Source organism: Pleuronectes platessa, chromosome 6 (assembly GCF_947347685.1).
Source record: "Pleuronectes platessa chromosome 6, fPlePla1.1, whole genome shotgun sequence".
Taxonomy (NCBI): domain Eukaryota; kingdom Metazoa; phylum Chordata; class Actinopteri; order Pleuronectiformes; family Pleuronectidae; genus Pleuronectes; species Pleuronectes platessa.
Genome location: NC_070631.1, coordinates 22,657,403 through 22,679,692, shown reverse-complemented (window position 1 = coordinate 22,679,692; position 22,290 = coordinate 22,657,403). Strand labels below are relative to the sequence as shown.

Below are 22,290 nucleotides of genomic sequence, written 5' to 3'. Positions count from 1 at the left end.
AGAAGGGAAAGCTATTTGGCCTCATACCTGTTCAATATAAAGTCAGCGGGGATGGGGAAAGATTGCCATGAATGAAAACTGATAAAAAAGAGTGAGGGACAAAGAGAGGGAGGACTGACTATCTTTGAATTTTTCATTCGATTCATCCACCCACCACTTGTGTCTATATGTGCTTATCCAGTTCATCATCACAAAAGGCTTGGGTCTATCCCAGAATGCACTGGGGAACAGGTAAAGTCTTGAAAGTTGTAGTCCAAAAAAAAGCAACATTGCTCCAAACCCTAGATCATAATAAAAATAATAATGGCTTGCATTTATATAGGGCCTTTCACAGGACCTAAGGACGCTTTACAAATGTCTGTGAATACAAAACAGAAGAGAAAATAAAACTAATAGTACAAAACAAGATAGAAATATACAGCCGGGACGGCCATTAACTGAGGCCAAAGGCCTTAGTGAAGAGGTGCTGCTGGAGGATTGATAAATCATCAGCACCATTGTTGCTATTACTTTCTTCCTTGTGTGATGAAGATGATGGATGTTAGCTCAAGTTAGACTTGTGGAAGAGAAACTTTAAAAAAGTATGTTTGTGCAATATCTTCAATGTCTGCAGTCAAAAGTAGAGTTAGAATCACTCTTACTGGCAAGTATCTCCAACTGACAAGTGACGATGTAAAAAAGGAAAAGAAGATGCCTTTGGCTACTGAAATGAACAACAACCTACGAGCTGGCAACCTACATACTGACAATGAAAAGTTTTGCAAAGATTACAATTTTGCAATCATAACAGCTTTGCCGGATGGGAAATGTTGAAGTATCATTAGAAGCTTAAAATGATGATACTTTGAGGAAAATTAATGATGGGGTACTCAAAACCGACGTTTCCAAGCTGTGTCGAGATTCCGAATCTCCTAAATGTGATTCAAAATGGCCATGTCATGTGACCATGGCTAAGTGACACATTGGACAAGTGTACATTGTGCAGCGGGCAAATTCATCGTACAAATACGATAATCATCATACATCTGTCAACACAGAATCCCACTGTCAACATTTATCTTTGACTGTATTTCTGGCATTTTTTCTTTGCAGGGAATTTGCCATTTTAAGGTCAGTTCTCACCTCCCCATGTGGTTCCACCGAAACAATTCTTCCACCTGACACTGTAGGGGCACCGTTGCACCATCCAAAAAGTTAGCACCACCCAAGACGAAGGTAATTGTATTTTTCCGACTTTAACAAAGCAATAATGGCTGCAGCCTGACCATTCAGCAGCGCCGACCCAGCACTGTGGAGATAGGGCTGGATATGGAAGACTAATCCAAATGCAATCAGCCGAACAACAAAGTACTCTCTCTCCATTCATTTTCCCTGAATGTTAGCAATTTGCACTGTAATGCGAGCTGGTACGAACACAAGATAATATTTGGTTATTTCTGCATGATTTCTTGAGTCGATAAACCAAAGGCTCAAACTAATTGACAACACGATCCTTATTACAGGCAACTATCTGGAACATGTAGTAATTTTCTTTAACCATTAACGTCCTCAATCTACAGTTATCCATTTTTTATTAAACCTCATTGTGGTCCATTGATATGTTTACTGATGTCACCCTCAATGGTTATTTGACATATTAGTCTGTGATGACTTCTAACAAAATAATGTTTTAAAGGCTGTTGGAACCGTTTTAATCCATCCATGTATTCACATACAGCACTGTGTAAACTTGCTGTTACTACTGCTGTCTCTTGTTCTTCTCTTTCAACGCAACCCCCCACCTACTCACCCACCTCTCTCTCCAACACTTCACTTCTTGTCAATAGCGTCTTTCATCTCCAGCCCAGCCATGATTAGTGGCTCAGATGACGATGCTATTGCCCGTCCCATCAGGACAATACAGCCACTGTTTGCATCTTGGACTCACACACCCGCACACACAATGTGAACGTATGCGTACAGTGGTCAAAAACGTTTTTTACACAATTTCTCATATCCTACTGAGTTCACCAGATCTCCACACACTCAAAGACACAATAGACACAAAACAGACCTGACCCCCCTCACACACACTCACAAACACCTATTCTCCACCCATGTACTCACCAGATCTACCCAAGCAGCAACATAGAAGCCTGACAAGAGTGGAAGAAGTGGCACATGCTGTACTAACTGACGTGCTAAGAGTGACTATTTTTGCTGCATTTTTTTTATCTAACTTTGTCGGATGTATTTTATAAATTCTATAAATAAGTGAAAACTGAGCAGCACATGTGGACAGTGGGACAACGAGATGAGAGGAAGGAAGCGGATGTCTTTGAACTGAAAAACAACTTATTGATTTAATAGTATTTCCTTAAAGCCTGAATTAGATCAAATGGAGAGAGGGGTTGAGTTATGGATAAAGACATTGGTTTACAAAAGTGACTGTTGGCACAAATACATGAGAGGATATTCTAATTGGGTAAAAATATATTCTTCCTGTTGTCATGCAATGGTTCCTAAAACTGTCTCAAACAGATTCAGTTTTGTGTGTGCTCTACCCAGATTTGTCATGTTTAAATTTAAATTGTTCATTATTTTCAACGACTTTGTGTATATTACTGTAATGTTACACTATGCATGATAGTTACACACTGAGATAAAATTTAACATTAAAGCAATCTTAAAATAGTATCTGTCCAGTCTGAGTTACTCTTTACTCATCAAAAATATGTGACATTAAAATATGACAAAATGTTACTAGTTCATATATCATGTCTTCTGCATATTATCTGATCCGAGGGGACCTTAAATTATCCAGACCTTCATTTCTCTGAGTGTTTGTGTATATGTGTGTGTGTGTGTGTGTGTGTGTGTGTGTGTGTGTGTGTGTGTGTGTGTGAGAGAGAGAGAGCCAGGGCCATCCTGAAGCCCCCCTGCCACATCACATAAAGCTGTAGGGGCGTTAAGGTTCTGTACCAATCTAATTTATTGCTCTTGGCACATTGACTGCACACAAAGCCACAGCGCTCTGCCAAATTCTCACATTTATACACACCACTTCTTTCACATGTAGATCAAATCCATGCCTGCTGGCCTCACTCTGTATGTGTGTGTGTGTTTGTGCGTGTGTCTGTGTGTGTGTGTCAGCATCCAGCAGCTATTCACACTCATTTACAATTCAAACACACGCAGACACACGTCCAAACATCGGCCTATACATAAACTGTAAGTACACAAAACATGTATTAAACTGTAGTCCAACTGTACAAACCACAGTCAAAGTATAAACATTTACAATAATCCCCTTTCCTTTTTAAACACACTTTTTCTCTGTATAAAGTGCAGAAAGGAGAGAGAATGTCGAGGACATGAGCTGGATGTGAACCGCTTGGTCCTTTCGTGTGCATTCACGACCCAGTAGATAAAGCAAGTGAACCGAGATGTTTGCATTTTATATCCTGTATATTCACCAGCACAGTCACTCTGGTTTTATAGTTCCTGCTAAGAGTAAAAGGAACAGTTTATTCGGACTTCAAATCTGTTTACAATGTGACATTTCAAACCTGTGCATCCGGTTAACAACTAATCCACAGTTTTAAACTTGGTCTTAATTTTACACATGTATGGATTTTACATCAGCATAGAGCTGGTGTCTCAGGACACAGTCCTCAGTGAGAAGATGTCACACTGTGTGTAGAAATACACATTGCATTACCAAAATATGTATTTTATTTTGTATTTATTGAATAATTATTTATTTAGGCATTTACTCAATTATCTATCTATGTATTATTAAGTTGTTTATTTATTTATTTTATTCTGACAGTGTTGGTTGTAAGTGTTTCAAAAAGTATTTTGTGAAACAAAACAGGGTAAATTAGTACTAAGGAGAATTGACAACAGAAAGTGGCAGAGACAGCAGAATCTCTGCGTCTCCAGGGATGAAAAACAAACAAAAGGTTTGTGATCATGAGAAAAGACAGATGCTGTATTACTGTCTTGATTTCTAATCTTTCTAGAGAAGCGAGAAAATCTAGGAGTTTTTTTCGTCTATTTTTAGTTTTTGTTCATCCGAACGCCTGTAAAGATTGAAGTGCTAATGGCTGTGGCAACAATTGAAAGTCCATTTCCAAAGTTGCTGCAGGTCTGAATATGGCTCAACTCAACACACTATTCAACACACTAAACGATTTTCTGCACTATTTGACTCTGGGCTTGTTGCAACAGGTGGCAGCAGAGTTAACGGTACACGGCAGGTCAGATCAGGACAGTGGAGGAGATATTAGAACGGCGGCAGCAGACACACACATGGACGTGAGGAAACTTCTATTTGGAATCCATTTTCCACAAGGCGTGATATTGACATGTGTTAATAGTGCAGACTGTAGTCTACTCACACACCCCCTCTCCTGACTTTATAGAGACAGACAGAAATAAGACAAGACGAAGAGGAGGGAGGGGGAAGGGGAACCTGATGAAATAAAATGGACATTTGTAAAAAATAAAAAAATAAAAATCTTATGAGGCCTGCTTCCCCATTGGGGTAGGGAGCGCTGACACAGAGAGAGAGCAATGAAGCACAGATATTCCTGTGGTGAATCAAGAAAACATTGAGGCTCAAGTAGTAGCATCACAGCTAATCTTCTAACAGCCACATTCACTTCCTGTGTACGACCCCTAAAGGCTTCATCAGTTTCGTCTCAGGAGTCCCACTGTGTCAGATTGTGAAAGACGACAGTTGTCAAGTCAAAGTTGATCCACCACTGCAAAGCGTGGGTATAATGATGTTGCTGAACTGACTTAGTTAATTATGAAAAGGCTGCTGTGGCAGACAACTCAGTAACAAAGCACTGACTTTAATTTCTTGTATTTTTGTGGTGACTCATGCCCATACCAGGTTTTCTTTACTCAACTGACACAGGGTGATGTTTTTTAATTGCGTTATGTCATGTTCTATCTGTTACGCACATATAATTGGATGACACTGATGACAATATGTCATGTCATCTTCATTAATTGGAGCTGTGCCTTTGCTGGTGTGTGAATCCAATGGAGTACGTGTTGTGTGAGGCTGAATGAATACAGAAAATGTGCACTGGACTGTGTGTGTGTGCGTAAGTTTGTGTGTGTGTCTGTGTGTGTGTGTGTGTGTGTAAGTGTGTGTGTGGGGCACATGTGGGCTGCTGTACTGCATGCAGCGGGGACACAGTGGTTCATTTACAGTCGCATTCCACAACTGACACACTGACCCCACAGACAGCTGCATCCACACAAACACCAGTGGAGAACTCGGTTTGAACATCTCACTGACTGCACACAGACACACACACACACATACACACACACACACACACACACACTCACACACTTTGTTTTCAACAAAAGGGATTAGCAGGATGAGAAGATACAATGACTCCACTCCATTCAGAAAAATACTCAAATACACCAACACACACACAGAGAAAAACAGATGATTGCATAATGTCGGAACACACGTCCATGCACGTACATTCATGAATACATTTGTAAGTATGCAGCCACACACAAACCCAATCCACCCATACACATCTCTATATGCATTGGAACAAACACACCCACATTTAACACACCCACAGTTAAAAAGACCCACACACACTGACTGTCTGACTGGTGCAGCTCAGCCATCAGTCATTAAGACAGTGCAGTACAAATCTACACTGAACAGTAGTTGAGCTTTAATCTCACTTAATCTGACTGAGACTGATCTACGATGCACTCCCTCTGTCTCTGATCTCTCCACAGTGGAGGGATCTAAGGATGTGTTCAGATGAAGTAATGACCTGACAAGTGCAACGGACCAATTACATGAGCGGCATTTAAACATCTAGTGATTGGGTTTAATTGAATTAGGTTTGGAGTGTTTGGTTTATTTAAATGATCAAGCATTGTCTGTTTGTGGACTGGTACCTTCACCAGGCCCGTTGCAGTCCTCCTGCTGGTAAAGAGGGTGATGATGATTACACCAATGTTGTTAGAGTTTTCCCAACTAAGGTAAACAGATGAGTCATGCTCCACATATTAGGCTATAGTAAATATACAAATCTGTGACCAGGGAAATGTAATGACCCATAGACGATTCTCTCTTTGCTTTTTGTTTACATCTGATATTTTAGATCTATTACCTCCTCCAAGGAAGTGTTTGCCTGTGTTTGTTTGTTTATAAACTATTCAATCGATTTCAATGAAATTGTGTGAAGGGGTGGGGCACGACCAGAGGACGATCCAATCAAACTTTGGTGGGAATCCGATCAGGAGGCAGAACCTGGATTTTCTTTTCCTAACTTTCTTTCACATTGCAATTTGGCCATTTTTTGGTGGATTTCTCAGAGTATAGTTCATGGATCTTGTTGAAAATGTTCAGACATGTTAAGGGGACTGATATTTATTAGTCGGGGTATTGTGCAGGTCTAAATAAAGAATCCAAATTAAATGTGGTTTCAAAAGGAGACATTTGGGTCTTGGTGGAGGTATAAGCTCTTTTGAGTGCCATTCCAGTAAATCTTCTGAAATCGTGTGGAAGTAGTGTACATTTCCCAAAAATAAATTACAGACAACCACGGAAATGGACCAGGAATGAAACAGATATAAATCTTTTAGGTTTTGTGTGTTCATGGCTCTTGAAGCAGAACTTTGAACTTGAACATAAATGTCAACAAGGACTGAGAGTGACGAATACAGAAAGCATTTGGGCTAACAATGTATTGTTACCCAACTTTTGAATAAAATAAAATATAACACTGTGTTCTGTTGTTGTAACTTTGACTGATATCACTTCCATCATGTCACACAAAACCAATAACACTCTTCAATCTACTCCAGCACAACAAATAATAACTCACATTTTATCGTGAGTTGATGGCTTTGTTTGGATTCTCTATCTGCAGAGATGTCAACAGCAACTTTATGCCACTGCTGATTCTGAGTGTGTCGCCACCCCTTTGTTTAAAAAAGTATTTGGATTCATCAACTGGCACCTGATGTGTGTGAGGGAGTGTTTTCAAACCACTAGTTCTCTAGCACTTTACCTCTAAACACACACATGGAGGGCGGCGGCAGAGCAGCTTTTCAAACTACTCTCACACAAGTAGAAACAAACAAAAAACATGGTACGAATGAATGAGACTTATGTTTTCCTAGGGGGCTTAAAATATGAGGAGCGTGATCTGCACAACACCCCCCCCCCCCCCACCACCGGTCTATCTCCTCTGCAGCCGGTAGAAATAAGCAGCAGGTCATAACTTGTCTATCAGAGGAAACACCTGACCTTTTATTGACCCGCATGACAAACATTTATACCGATCCCGGTACTGATTGACAGTTTTCAAAACTAGCATTCCAAAACCAATTAAATGATCTTTCACAAAAACACCAGGACCAGCATCAGGTTTCAGCTCTGACTGGTTGTTGTTGAAAACAACAAAAGTGATAATTATGAATGTGAAGTTGTTATAAATGACAGCAGTAACAATTCATGTAATTTGCTCTCTTGCCGAGATTTAGATGAGAAGATCAACACCTCTCCTTCATCTGGTTGTTAAATTTGACACTGCAGCCCGGAGGCAGTTAGCTTAGCTTAGCACAGAGACAACAAGCAGAGGGAAAAGAGTTAAATGAGCATTAAAGAGCCTGGCAGCTGCTTCACATTTACGCATGCAGTGATTTGTATCTTCTCAGCAGTAAGTGATTAATGGTTATTAATGTTTAAATCTTTGGTCTGGACTTGGCTGATAAGTCCATCCTTGTTGCATTAATCCAACATCTCATTCAAACTAACCACTTCTCCCCTGTTCCTCCCTTTCCCCCTCTCTCTTTGTGAAAGCATTCATTAGCAAGGGGATTGCAGGTGTTGCCTGGTAACACGACTGTGATCATTGTTGATCTGCTGCTGTTCATTTATTCAATGACGATGAAGATTGAACACATGCATGCGTTTGGGGATAAGAGTCCATGTTGGTGTTCTGTCTATGTAGGTTTCAATGACTTTAAGGACAGGACGTGAGCTGCTCTTATCTGTGTCGGGTGGTAAACATTGTAAGCACATCCATCTGCCATCAACTTCTTAGTATAAGCACTTAATTTGACCATTTAAGATGCTTGAACACATGACACGTGCTGTCACTTTCCTCAGGAGACAGACACAACAAATACACAAACATTTCCTCGACTTACTCAACACTGATTGTCCAGCATCTGCATATTAGCAAATGATTGTGCGAGTTTTCCCGTGTGTTTGGTAGTGAGAGACAGAAACACAGAGAGAGAGAGAGGTTTGTATGTGCTGACAATCCTTAAAAAAGAGAATTTATCCTGCAGTTCCTATGATGGGTGTTGAAATGTGTGTGTGTGTGTGGGTGGGGCGTGTGCGTATGTGCAAGAGAGAGTGTACACGAAGGAGAGCGAGAGTGCGTGTGTAGTCTCCAAAGAGGGGACCCTGCAGCTAAAGCCATTTAGAGGGGCTTTAAGTGCTTGAATAGGCGCAGAAACACAGTTCTTTATCAGGGAATTTGCCGTAGATAATCGAAGCTGGCTCCCAACCGCAGAAGAGCAATTTTGCAGTTTAAGAAAATGAGCGGGAGGGACAGAGCAATGAAGGATGGAGAGATGGGGGGAAAAGAAAACAAAAAAAGAAACCGCACAGCCCATTCATTGGGGGTCTGGGAAAGGGAAATCGCTGCATTAGATTGTTTGTGTGCACATGCATAGAGAAAAAAAGCACACAGGAGAGAAAAAGTGACACAAGGACAAAAGAGGAGAGAGCGAGTTCCCTGCTGCTGCTGGTGGGTCTGTGTGCAGACAGATGGGAAACTAAGTGCACACTGTAGTTTAATATCTGGAGGCGGGAAGAATATCACAATCTATCTTGGTTGAGAGACTTTGTGCCCAAGCTGCAATGGAAACCTGCTTCATTTTGCTGTGGCACTGGCTATAAACTGGGGGTCCAAATGTTCGGTCACCATCAGGAGGAACTGGGATAATGACCAGGATCTTTTTTTAATAAGCAGTTACTAACCTAGTTGAATGGTGATGACAAGATTTTACCTAACCATGATTAATGTCATTTAAGCCTAAATAGATTTATGTGTTTAAACGGTGATGAAACAAAACAACGACACATATATAATTTTGTCATATTTTAGTGGACACATTGTATTAATTTATCTTGTTGATGTTGTAACTGCATACATGTATCACAACATGAATATGAAATTTATTAATAAATTGCAACCTAGTTTAAAGTGGCCTCCAGTGATCTAATATTGCATATCCATGAAGTTGGGGTTCTTACGAGAGACATATTATAACATCTATTGGTGCTAAGAGGCTGTACAAAGGCATATGAGTGCTTTAAGCTGAATGCAACTGTCAGTGCACAATAACACAAAATACAGCTGAGGGTAATAGGATTGGGATTAAACACCAAAGTATCACACAAGGATTACATTTTGACCAAATGGTGGCACGAGATAAAAAGCATAATGAAATGCTGAGGGAGGTGAAGAGGTCAGTACTTCATAATCACATCATTCAAACTAATAGTTGACATGTACAACATTATGTCAGCCTGCCCAAGAAATATTGAGATATGTCACTGGATTAGAAAAGCAAATCTATGGGGTTCATCCTCTGACCACCAACAATGTCTGTACCAATTTCCGTGGCAAGGCATTGTGTAGTTGTTGTTGGTCTCAGCACCAACGTGGTGAACAAACCAACCGAGGCTGAGATATCCTGCCTTCCAGTCGGTAATAAACGTCCCAGCTGCAAAACCCTGGATCCTGTCTGCCCAGAGAATGGCCATGTTGTTTCAACATCCCATTCTGCAAAACAATCTTTCTGCTGAAAATAAAGTCTCCGAACCGAAGCCCAGATAACCCCTGATGATATTCCTCTGGTTAATTTTTCAGAGGGAAAAACAAAGTTTGTGGTGAGCCACGTTTTTAAGACATTGTTTCCTGGAGACATTTATTTCCCCCTGAAGGGGTCAGATGATGGACAGGAAGCAGAGAGTTCCACGATGCAGCACAGACATACTGTGCGTAGCCGGACACAGACTTTGCACTCAACCAAATGGCACCTTCATAGTGTGATAGATTACCGTTTTGTGAAAACAATATTATTCTCAATGTCGACTATTTGCTCTCTGGTTTCAATTTGACTTCATGCCTCGTCTGTCCCTGCAGCCAAAACCAAAGTCCCTGTCTTCCACTGTTAAAACTCACTGGTGTACCTGGCTCTGTGTGCTGAGTGTGCATGTTGTTTTCTTTTCGGCTGCCACTATTATATCATTTATGGCTTTTCTGACCCAAGCTCCACATTCACTGTGACCACAGCAATGTTTTTATGGAGGTTTGAAGCTGCCGGTTCTCTACAAGCTTGTTTTACCGTAGAATCAAACCGACACAGGGGTGTTTGTGTGTTTACTGCTGTTCTCTTTGAGAGCAAGCCTCGCTCCAGTGTTATTGACGGCTCTGCAGGTTAACATTTGAAGTCGGCCCTGCAGATTAAAGAAGAGAATCCTCTAAGTCAATGAGCTTTGAGGGGCTTTCATTATCAGCTCTGTGTTACACATACGTTCAGTTACTGAGTTCCCAGCATGCGTGGTCATTAACTGCTGAGCACTAGAGGCTTTTCAGTGAAATTTCTTTGTGTTATATTGTTTTAATGCTTTACTATTTCAACTAGAAATGCACTCAGTAGAACGCAGACCTCCAACAAGGCCCAACAGTCCCCTTAAATTCAATCAAGGTGCACCAATTTATCACATCTATTTATTATTCTCTGGGAAAACTATGAAGACACTATCTGAATCCACCTCCTGATCCTCATCTGTGCCAAAATTTAATGGGTTCTTCCCTGATCGACACAGCATCCATCCAACAAGAATCATGGATACTTGCTCAGTTGCATTAGTGTCATTTTACTTAAAAACAAACCAATTAGTGGACAGGGGTGAAAACATAACCACCTAAGGTAACAATAGAAATAAGGAAACCCATCACTAATCCATCGAAAGACTTACAATCTGATGGTACTAATTTACAGTGAACATGCAGTCTTGGAGTTATGTATATATTAGGAAATATGTGTGGGGATTTAAATGTACAGTACATATTTCAAAGGAAAAACCTATAAGAAATATGTTTCCATATATACAGCAGATTTGCTCCAAGGATCATGTAATCTATATTCATAAAATAAGATGATCCTTTGGACTTTCTATCTGATAATATGATCATACACATAGAGAAAAATATGATTACAATACACACAGGAGTAACTGCTCTTTGTGCTGCCTATATTGCAGATGCCAAGCTTTCAGAGCAGAAATATCACACTTGATTAAACACTTGAATCAGCCACTCGCACACATTCAGGGACCGACTTCTACACACTCGTGCACACAAAGACATATGCATACTTTAGGGCAGGAGGGGGCGTCCAAAAACACACACTGGCAACCACAGCCAAAGCATATTTCTGTGCATTAGAGATTGAAGCAGTGAAGCAGCATGTGTGTGTGTGTGTATGGTTGTGTGTGTGTGTGTGTGTGTGTGTGTCATCTATCCGTATGTCTCTCCTCTGATGTGACCTTTACACACAAATATTTCCTTCCCGCCCTGCCAGCAACACAGCTAACACAATTACACTGGGCTAATGAACAGGGGACCCTGATAAAGTGGTGCAAACCCACAGATACACACACCAACACACTTCCTCCATGCATATCAATCTGCCTGTAAAGGCTACATTTGCATCTTTAATATAAATGGAAGTGCTGATTAAAGTGCACACAGCAGTTCAGATCGCATGGTGGAATAACTCGTCTGTTTCCGCAGCGTTTAACCCCTCGCTCTCCTTCTCCTCTCTTCTTTCAAATCCAACCCTCCTTTCTCTTCTTCTATCCGTCGGCAAAGGTCAGACGAGTAAATCGGCTCATTGATGTGGGTGTCTTCTTCAAACTGAATCTCAGGGGACGTCTTCAAATTGCTTGTCCAACAAACAGCTAAATATTTAATTTGCAATCAGATAAAACAAGACGAAAATAGCAGATTCTCACAGTTTACAAAATGAAACTGGTGAATGGAAATCTTTTGGGTTAATGAAAAGCATCACAGTGGCGAGGCATATCTTAATAAGTGACAGATGGCGACGCTAATCTTATTGACTGCAAAACTGATGCCTTATTGCATTACATGATGTCATTGTCTGACTTCATAGTGAGGTGAAGATGACATCATTCCTACCATAAAGGTCACAAATCATTCATAGATCTATATAAGCTTTAGGTCGGGTGTAGTGTTCTATAGGATGCAGAGAGCGCTTGAAAATGTAAATTTTTTACTTTACACAACGTCCTTTTCTGACTTCCATGTCACGTCTTTGATGTTACTTATCATATGATGGGGAATCATTTTCTGAACAATATACGCTTCAGATTGTCTCTTTATTTGCAGAAATATCATAGAAAAGGAAAAGTTTGGCGAAAATCCTGCCATGCATTTTCAAATAATTTTTTACAACCTCTATCTCTCTCACACAGACACACACAGACACACAGGGTTAAAACATGTGCCTGCTCCCGGCTGAGCCAGTGTGCAGAGTAATAAACGACTGATTGTTTATTAACAATCTTTTCCTGTAGTCGATCATTCAACTCAAGCACATAAAGTTGTTCTTCAGTGTGGAAAATAGTCATAAAATGGCCATTTAAAGCATCAATATACATTTGTAGGCATAAGTTTGAGAAATACCACAGTATAATCTCAATGATAATTCCATCTCAGAATTATTTTTACAGCAATACATTTATAACGCTGCAAGGAACCAAATCTCCTTCACTTGTTCCAGTGAGACTGTGAAGCTCTTAACCTGAAATGAGCCCAGTGTGACATTTTGATTACATTTCACACCAGTATAAATACATTTTCACTTTCATTAGCAGTAGCAATAATATTCGCTAAATGCACTCGAGAGGCTTTTCTGCCGTAATATAGGAATGAATGTGTTCATAGGCTGGTTGCCAGACTTTGGTGCGAGGAGTTCAATCGAGGAATAACAACATCGTGATTGTGTTGAATGTTTGTTTTGCACCTCAATTCTTGTTTGTGTATCGTAACTCTGATTGTCTTATGTTTTACCTGTTGAGCTTGACTGTGTTGCTGCCTGTCTTGACCAGGACTCCCTTGAAAGAAATAAAACAAATATATATACCCAAAAAAATCCTGTTCTTTAATAGAAATCTATCCCCACATAAGCTGTTTGTCTTGTGACATATTTATCGTTCAACTTTATTTGCCATACTCAACACACACTGTGTTACATCACACATGAGGTTCTACCTTGTTTTGCCCTTTGCTGTACTTTGTGTTTCCCACACTTTTTTTACTTCCTGTCTTTTCCCTCCACTTTGATTATTTGTCCGGCCTTGAATAGTTTCAGCTTTTCACAATCACTCTTGCCTTCACCATGTATTCAGGCTCATTCGTTGTCAGTTCATTTGCTTTAGTTCATGTCCTTCTAACTATTAACCAGTGTATCAGCGTCTTGTTGCAGTGCATTTCCCTATGAACCTGCTACAAGCGCTAGTAACCTGCTGTCTGAACCTGTTTTTTGCAATAAACGTATGGAAGGCTCCTTAGATGACCCTACTTAGTTGAGTGTCTACACTAATTATTGTTCTGAACCTTCGTTGTGACACAATAAGCTACTTCAGTCCACAAAAATCCCTTTTCCACTCTTGAAGGAATGTTTAAATATACAGCATATATCACTGAGCTTGTATGATCAGTGTCCACAGAGATCATTTATGACCTCCCTCACTTCCCGTCATAATATATTCTCGCACAGTGGTTGTCAGACTGGACCTGGTAAGCCCCAGGTGTTCCTGCGGGTGGAGGGGCGGGGGACCCACCAAACTTAATTACGCTTTAATTCAATTCTCTGGAAATGTTTCCAGTTTGAGAATGCCAATTCCATCCAGGTGTCACTTTCGGGATCACTACCTTCACATTTACATGTTGGGTGGATAGTGGATACACAATCCGCTTCAGCCAAAATCGACAGTAAATCAACAACAGACCTCTTTTCCATATGGGATCCCTGGGACAGAATATTATCAAATGGGGATCTGGGGCCTAATTTGTCTTTACTCAGGGGTCCGTGACATAAATCACAGAAAGAACCCTGCTCTAATTTAATCCCTGATCAAATCTGCATGTGCATTTTTGACATGAGATTACAGTCGCAGAGGAAGAGGGCGATTCTTTGAGGCGTCTCATTGGCCTGATTGCAGTTGGATGTGGTCTGGGCTGCTGAATCTGGTTCTGATTATCACGTCTTAGAATTGACAGCATTCCAGCGGTGCTGCAAGGCCACGGCCTCACAGGAGGGAAGAATTTAAACGTTTTGCACATGTTCCTCTCATCCTATAGACGTTTATTTGATAGGAAGAACGGACCTGATGGTGGTGTGGACATGGTTGACGACTTATGAGCCCAATGCTGGCAACCATCAGTTCTGCTGAGGATCCTTTGTGCCAGTCGCTGGATCCCTACCAGCTCCAGGGCTGCTGCTCTGTAGCTGAACCTGACCTCTGAACTCCCTGTGGGTGAGTAAAAAGCGAATTTCCCCCAAGGAGCAATAAATACTGTTTGAAACAAAGTGAAGAGTAACTGCCAGGAGGGAGCTTTCACACCTAGTCCTGTTTGCTTAAGTCAAAACAAACTCTGTTTGACCAAAACTGCCAGAAAGAAAGGGGCTCTGAAAACAAAATTATTACAGGATTGAATGATAGTAGATGGGTGATTTTCAGTGTTTTCAGTGTTTCCCATTAATTAATCTAGACTGTGGTGGTCTGCAACATTTTAATTTGTCCCAGCAGAGTTACACAATGAACCAAGAACTTTTTTACTCCTGTCATAGCATTAGAGATCTCTTGGTTTGTGCAGTGCTATACACCACATGCCCACTCAGACTGTTGCACAACCATGTACTCACTCTATGGTCCATAATGTATTTACCGTCCACACAGACATTCAGACCTGATAGTTTCAGCTGCAGTTGCAAACAAAGCAGTTGTTTCTTTCACCTGGCAACTTATCTTTCACTCTTGTTCTGTGTAGCTGTCACGAGGAATCTCCTGCATGTGAGTGACTCTGTGCATGTGCATCCCCTTTATGAACATTGATTGAATACATTATGTGGGAAGCGCTTATTAAATCCAACTGTTAATAGTTGAATCGAATATTCTGAAAACAATCTTTCAATTGATCTGTTCCAGCGACCTACTGGTAACTTTTTTAACACGTAAAGCATTTTGCCATGCCGACACACATTAAAGTGGATTCACAATGTGAAAACAATACCAGGCACCCAGCCACAACTGGTAATAAGTGTAAATACACAACTCCTCGAATGACAATGCTTAAGTCAGAATAGCTTAAAATGAAAACCACTGCACATTGAGACCTTAAAGCTCATGGGCGCAGAGTTCAACTTTAGTGCATATTTACTACAACCACAGACCACACCACACGGACTTTAGGGAAATCCTTGTGCCTCTCACCACTTGCTGTTCCAAACACACACTTCAATAACTCAGCATATGGATTTTACACAGAGCCAGTTGTGTGTACTGATGTTGCTCTTGTTAATATAACCCAAAACCCTGCAGCCACGCTCTCTGACTGTGTGTGTGTTTAACTCAGGCGTGAGGACTTGAAGGCCTGCCGACAGCTTGCTGCATTTGTGCAACTCAGCCATAGATATTCATGATTCGCTCTTGTTAACCTTAAAGCGATATCTCAGCTGGGTGCAGCCATGTGCTGTAGATCTTGGCAGCCATGCGCCCATAGGGGTTCATAAATAATTAGCCACATATGTTTGCCGTCCTGGTTGTATTAGAGGAGAAATGATTACGGAGCGGTTCAAACATCTTTTTTTATAAGTGATACAAATTTATTGAATTAGTATTTTTTGAATGTAGAAATGTGTATCCAAAAATAAAGAATACAATCTTGTAGGCTATAGGAGGCTTAGAATAAAAACACATTGACAAGCTGAAGTATTGTGAAATGTAACAGTTTGAGAGCTGTGATGAAAAAGGTCAGCGGGGGAAAACCACACACCCCAGGCACAGCTAATGTTGACCGGTTGGTGCAGGTGATGCCAGGAACATGTTGAAAAATGAAAATACACCCCTACAGTGAAATATCACTGTCGCTCATATAATCCATCCACAGCCAGAGACCTGCTGCTGCTGAATAAATATTCAGTCATACTATATTACAGCTCGTGCCCTAGTGATACTGCTGTTGAACTGTTTTTCCTCTCAGGCATGTGGAAGGGACACCCGTGGGCCTGAGGGTCACAGAGGGCGTGAGAGCACAGAAAGGCCTGGCTCGGAGGAAGAGAGAGACAGACGCACAGACGGAGACTGAAAGGATTGTGTCTCATGTGGATCTGGTCCAAGGCAGCAATCCAATACTGTAAACAGAGTGTCTCCCCTTAACCTGGGAGCCGTGACCCCCCGAGGACACAGAGAAGATTTTCAGAGGAGTTCACAAGGTTGTTTATCCACAGAGACCAGTCCTTCAATCTTCTACCAAAATCATCAAATCTTACTTTTCTGAAGATGTAAAAACATCTTCTCCTCTGCTACTTCCTGTAAGACTTTGACTCGTCAGTGGTGACCTCATACCAGCCATTGAAGTCAGCTTAATCTCTTCATGAACGACCGGACGCCAACTCTGTGCCTTATTTGCTGCCATGTCTCTACTGGCATCAGCTAATAAAACAAAACAAAACTACCCAAACTTAATAACAATAATCAGATTGAATATTCCAACCTTTTTTTGTTTTATGAGACAGTCATTCTCTCCATAACTCATTTCTTTCTCTGTCAGATATCACATCTCATGATGCAGTTTGAACAGGAAATATATAAAGGGGGTAGTGACACTGTCTCATGGGACCTTGAGTGAAAATATTTGACCACTGATCTTTGAGGAGTCTCAGTGACTGCCAGCATCATATCTCTTGTTTCTGCTTAAAGATACAGCCACCACTAAATTATAATTATTTTCTTTTGTATAAATAGTTTAAACATTGACACACCTCTCCATTCATGTTAGACACTGTCTTTTCTCGTGAAATGTTTGGATCTGTCAATCTGCACACGTGCTTTTTCACTCACTAGTATAAACACATTAAACCAAGGTTGGATCAAGCATAACACTCAAATGAGGCTGCATAACAATGATCATAAAAGTGGTCGATTTTCTCCAAACACATAAGAAATCTTCTGCGGCTTAAACTTGTATACTTGAACATGATAACCATCATTTTTGAGTTACGCTCAAAAATACCTGTACGAAGCCAGTGAGATGATTCATCACTTTATGAACAGCAAATTCTAGTTAAGCAAAGATTTAACATTAAACTACTGTAAAAGTGACAAGACAAGAAGCACCTCTTTGAATAGGTATCAGTTATTAAGGATGACTCGTGACCACAGCTCAACTTCCAACATCAAGTTAAAACCAGAAGCCGGGGGTTATGGGAGACAGCAATGACACCTCTTCTGCTGACTTCCCTCATGTCATAAATTCACGGTTCCGTTTTTATATCCAAACAAAACATCTGTCTGTGATGCGGCGGGATCCAAGTTGGATTTATCTTGCAAACAAAGAAAAACTGTTTCCAGGTTTGACTCACTCCATAAGAATACATCTGCCTTCAGAGCCGCTCTGCCTTTGACAAATACCTTCAATCTGAAAACAAGCATTAGTTTTGTGAGCCAGTATTTCCTGGCGAACAATGCTGGGCCATATTTCATTTTTGTGAACATATACAGCAACTGTTGCTGTTGCCAGTGTTCGAGAAGTGATAGCTCCCGTCAGAAGCCTTGCATCCCAAATTTCAAGTGTTTTGGAACATTTTGAATTAGCATGATGCATTTTTTAGTTCCTGGAATTTGGCATGGGCTGACTATCTTCTCACTGGCTCAGTAATATTTGTTTTTGACTGGCTTCATAAGCTTTTTAGAACATTTCTGTAACAGAGCACTGGAAAAGCTATTAACAGCACTTTTTTTACTTTTACTTTTAACCCTAACCCATTCTAGTTCAATGACTCCGCTTGCACGCTGTCAGTTGGCCGAGGCAGTTTTTTTTTTTTAGATTAAAGGAAGGACAAATAGCAGAAAGAGGGACAAGGTGAGATACTTTTATCATAAAGCCAAAAAATTCTGAATGAGACATCTCACTGAGTAAATTCAGATTATCCTAAAAGCATGAGATGTAGGAGGTCAGAAAGGTGTTACTATTAAATATGTTGTGACAGAACATATTAAAAATAAACTAGTGTATAGATACAAATATCCTCTATGTGACCTTGCCTCCGAAACCTGGAACAAACCAAAACCAGCAATATATGTCCAGATAGATTTCATCCTTAAACACTGAGAGACTGTGAAAAGACAGAAACACTGGGGCCGCATACTAATAACGTCAGCATGACTGTGTGTTTTTGTGCCAGAAAAAAAAAAACGAGAAAGAAAAGCTCCAAAGGTTGTGAAAACAAGTTCCATTTGCTGCGATAAAATCTGTTAATCTGGCTGCGCTGGCCACTCTCGGTGTATCAGCCACATTCATTTCCCTAAAGGACCTCTGGAGTGGGGCAACACTCAGCTCTCCAACTTACTCATTCACTGAGAGAAGCAGATATTTGAGTGATATGCTCGTCGCTTTCGAGCAGTGATTCTCTTGTTTCCTTGTGGCTGACGTCTTCTTTCGCCAGCAGGCACGCATGTATGCTGGAACATCAGCAGCCGTTAATGTGAAGACGTAATGAACACGCCCATGTCCACCATCGGCTGCTCTGGTGTTCTTTTTGGGGGTTTGCACCGCTGGCTCACACGTGACTTCTTTTGTGTGTGGAATGAACCTACTTAAGAACACGGATGTTAAGACAAGGCATCACACGCGCAATCGTCCATGTGAAGAGGTCAAGCCGGGCCATGGGCATGAATGGCGGAGTGTGTCTGTGCATGTGTGTTTGTGTGAAAGAGCAGAAAGCCCTCGCTCTGGCCCCGGAGCCTCTTTTTCCAGCCTGCAAAATGTGGAAAAAATGCGCTGTGACTCCAAGCGTGAAGCAAAGTGCCAGAAACGCTGGACCAGGACAAGCACATCAAAATCCATGGCTGCATTAGCCATGTTCACGATTAGCCTGGCATGGCTCGGTTTGGTTCGGCTTGGCAAGGGGAGAAGGAATTTCCGAACAGCTGCACATGACTGCAGATCCACTTCAACAAAGACAGATATGTAGATGTATGAGGGTGACATCACTCATTAAATTGGATTGTAATAAAAGACCCTTTTGTCCGTATCTTAATCTATTTGAGGACGAAGCAGGGGTGACAGTTTGTGGTGGGTCGCTTCACCGCGACAGACACACTCGTTCTTTCTCTTCCTGCAGTCGTGTCTCCTGCTCTACATTCATAACACAGTGCACTATGCATCACACTGTCCATGACTCACTATGACATCACCCAAGGATCTTATTGAAGCAATTATTAGAATGTGATGTGCTGAGGCTTTGGTTCTGGTGCATGTGCACTCGCACAGCTGTGACAGTTTACAGTGCAACAGTGTGAAGAGTGGATCTAATCAGAGAGGAAGGAATGTGACCTCTCACCTCTAACCATGAACCCTCTGCAGCCGCTGCAGCAGCAGCCTTATCTGATTGTTCTGTCTGGCACGGTAATCATTTCCAGAACCCGGTGTGGCCGCCGAAACAGGACGGGAAGGGGGGGTGGGGGTCAGTTTGACAGCATGGCTGCTGAAGAGTTCTGCTGACGAGTTCTGCACGTTGTATCGTTTAGTCAAGAACAATGGTCATTGACTGAGCCGGAGCAGTTTGGATTTCGTTGTGAAGTTGTTTGGTGCTTCGGCAAAAAGTGATGGCTGCAAGCTCAAACCATCAGGAAGGTTGTGAGCTTCAGCTGCAATGAATTGTAGTTGGTCGGACTCTGGTAGCAGCTTTGAATTCTAGGTAAGAAAGAAGCTGCTATGCTGCATTGGTAGCTGTAAAACTCAGGAGTGTATTCAGCACACGTAGCATGACCTGTGCCTCTGGCTGCAGCAGGGCTGGTCATCCCTTTCTCCAGTGGAAACTGCCCGTGAGATCTTTCAACCATGAAGAGGATTAGTGAATTTCATCGTTCCTCCAGCACTAAATATATTTCCCATCGTATTTCAGTACAATCAAACACCAAAGCCAAGTGTTGGTTTTTCAGGTCTAAACAATATATGTTAATTGGTTGTTTAAAAAAGAAAAATGTTTCTTACTACTCGTTAGATCTCATCTCATCATCTCATCTCATCGTCATCCGCTTATCCGGGGTCGGGTCGCGGGGGGAGCAGCTCAAGCAGGGGGCCCCAGACTTCCCTTTCCCGGGCCACATTGACCAGCTCTGACGGGGGGATCCCGAGGCGTTCCCAGGCCAGTGTTGAGATATAATCTCTCCACCTAGTCCTGGGTCTTCCCCGAGGTCTCCTCCCCACTGGACGTGCCTGAAACACCTCCCAAGGGAGGCGCCCAGTGGGCATCCTTACCAGATGCCCGAACCACCTCAGCTGACTCCTTTCTAAGTAAAGGAGCAGCGGCTCTAATCCGAGTCCCTCACGGATGACTGAGCTTCTCACCCTCTCCCTAAGGGAGACGCCAGCCACCCTTCTGAGAAAACTCATCTCGGCCGCTTGTACCCGCGATCTCGTCCTTTCGGTCATCACCCAGCCCTCATGACCATAGGTGAGGATAGGAACGAAGATCGACCGGTAGATCGAGAGCTTTGCCTTGCGGCTCAGCTCTCTTTTCGTTACAACGGTGCGGTAAAGCGAACGCAATACCGCCCCCGCTGCTCCGATTCTCCGGCCAATCTCACGCTCCATAGTACCCTCACTCGCGAACAAGACCCCGAGGTACTTGAACTCCTTCACTTGGGCTAAGGACTCATTTCCTACCCGGAGTAAGCAATCCATCGGTTTCCTGCTAAGAGTCATGGCCTCAGATTTAGCGGTGCTGATCCTCATCCCAGCCGCTTCACACTCGGCCGCCAGCCGATCCAGTGAGTGCTGAAGGTCACAAGCCGATGATCCAATGAGGACCACATCATCCGCAAAAAGCAGTGACGAGATCCTCAGACCACCGAACTGCAACCCCTCCCCACCACGACTACGCCTCGATATCCTGTCCATGTATATCACAAACAGGATTGGTGACAAGGCGCAGCCCTGGCGGAGACCAGCACCCACTGAGAACGAAACTGACTGGCTGCCGAGGACCCGAACACAGCTCTCGCTTTGGGAGTACAGAGATTGGATGGCCCTGAGGAGAGACCCCCTTACCCCATACTCCCGCAGCACCTCCCACAGTTTCTCCCGGGGGACCCGGTCATACGCCTTCTCCAGATCCACAAAACACAAGTGGACCGGATGGGCATACTCCCAGGCCCCCTCCAGGATCCTTGCGAGAGTGAAGAGCTGGTCCGTAGTTCCACGTCCGGGGCGAAAACCGCATTGTTCCTCTTCAATCTGAGGTTCGACGATCGGCCGAACCCTCCTTTCCAGCACCTTGGAGTAGACTTTACCAGGGAGGCTGAGGAGTGTGATACCCCGATAATTGGTACACACTCTCTGGTCCCCCTTTTTGAACAGGGGAACCACCACCCCGGTTTGCCACTCCTTTGGCACTGTACCCGATTCCCACGCGATGTTGAATAGGCGTGTCAACCATGACAGCCCCTCAACACCCAGAGCCTTTAGCATTTCTGGCTGGATCTCATCAATCCCTGGGGCTTTGCCACTGCGGAGATGTTTGACTACCTCAGTGACCTCCACCAGGGAAATTGACGACGAAACACCATCAACCTCGAGCTCTGCCTCCAACATAGAGGGCGTGTTATTCGGATTCAGGAGTTCCTCAAAGTGTTCCTTCCAACGTCCGACGACCTCCTCAGTTGAGGTCAACAGAGTCCCATCCTTACTGTACACAGCTTGGATGGTTCCCCGTTTCCCCCTCCTGAGGTGCCGGATAGTCTTCCAGAAACACTTTGGTGCCGACCGAAAGTCCTTCTCCATGACCTCTCCGAACTTCTCCCACACCCGCTGCTTAGCCTCCGACACGGCAGCAGCTGCAGCCCTTCGGGCCTGTCGGTACCCTGCAACCGAGTCAGGAGTCCTCCAGGATATCATATCCCGGAAGGCC

The 22,290-nt window shown here is 42.6% G+C and overlaps 1 protein-coding gene across 1 annotated transcript in view; it reads right to left on the bottom strand.

Annotated features, from left to right (window-relative positions):
• LOC128442895 (plexin-A1) overlaps positions 1-22,290 on the bottom strand; it is a 253,205-nt gene that overhangs the window by 213,757 nt on the left and 17,158 nt on the right. The window lies entirely within an intron of this gene.